Genomic DNA, 1,439 nt, shown 5'->3' on the forward strand with positions numbered 1-1,439 from the left:
GGTCACCACAGCATGAGGAACTGTGTTAAAGGGTCACAGCATTAGGGAGATTGAGAACCACTGCTATAAACAGCAATAAATGGCTACTACAGGGATTAGTAACAGCCCAAGATGGCTTGGGTCCTCCATCCATTTCTTCACAGTCATGAAGTCCTGGTGTCAATCAGCTGCAGAACCTTAAACGTAGATGTGGCTTTTGGACACTTGAGTATACATTATCATACAGAGAAAGAACACGGAGTGGTCTTCCCTGGCTGATTTAACCTGAAGCCGTGAGGTAAGATGGCCTCTTACTTCTTTTCTCCCTACAGTTTCTGGCCATGAATTGAACTTAGGATGTCTTGGAATTCTTTCTGCTACAGACAACCCAGACTGTAAGAATACAGAGAGAGCAGCCATGAAAGGCCCACCTTCTGCCACCAGTCTTTCTGCTTAACAGACCAGGCCCCTAGTGGAGACGTCACACCCATTATTGTATTGGGGATGATTGTCCCAGAGGGGTGAGTGGAGGACTGTCCACTGCAGCCATTCTAGGGCATTGTGCAGGACGTTTGTTCTTTCCAGCAGAACTGAAATAAGGCGGTTACTGTGTCTAACCTCTGCTGAGAGTTGGAGACCAGCCTGGACTATATAGTAAATGCCAGACTAGCCTGACCTACTACCTTGTGAGACCCTGTCCAGTGGGGTAACACTGTGATCCCAAGACTTGGGGGGTGGAGGCAGAAAGATCAGAAGTCCAAGGTCATGCTTGGCTACATAGCAAATTTGAGGTCAGCCTGGGCTACGTGAGACTTTTTCTCAAAAAGATGAAAGAAAGAAGGAAAAAAAGAGAAAGATAGATGGACAGAAAGCCAGCCAGCAGAAGTAAACTCCCCTGACCTATTCCTTTTCTCCGTGATCTCTCTGTTCCCACCTCTCGAGAGTGTAACCATGGTGGAGTACATCTGTACTTCCATCACTCAGAGACACGGAGCCGATCTCTAGTTTACACCAGCCGGGTCTACACAGTGAGTCCTGAGCCTGGGCTATGTAGCTTGACACTGTCTCAAGGAAAACAAAACAGCCCCTCTCGGAGCTCATATCCTTTCCAGTAGAGCTCCATAGGCAGAATGAGGAAGCACTGCGTTCACCCCGAAATACGTTGTCTAATACCGAATTGGGCCAAAGTACAAGGCTGAGTCAAGGTCGAGCGTCCGAAATCTGCCAACCCTTGGCTCAGCTCTGCTCTCAAAGGAGAAAGTCTTTGCTCTCATGCGATCCAGCTGGGTGAGCATATGGCTTATAACATTACCTACGCTTCCACACGTCTTGTAGGGGAGGCTCTGCGAAACTCCGCCCCTTCTCCTTGCAGCTTCTCCTTAGTCCTGAAGAGGCAGAGTAGGGAGAAAGGGAGGGGTAGGGTAGGGGTAGGGGTAGGGAGAGAGAGAGAGAGAGAGAGG

This window comes from Grammomys surdaster, unplaced genomic scaffold, assembly GCF_004785775.1.
Source record: "Grammomys surdaster isolate TR1022 unplaced genomic scaffold, NIH_TR_1.0 99, whole genome shotgun sequence".
In the NCBI taxonomy this organism is placed as follows: domain Eukaryota; kingdom Metazoa; phylum Chordata; class Mammalia; order Rodentia; family Muridae; genus Grammomys; species Grammomys surdaster.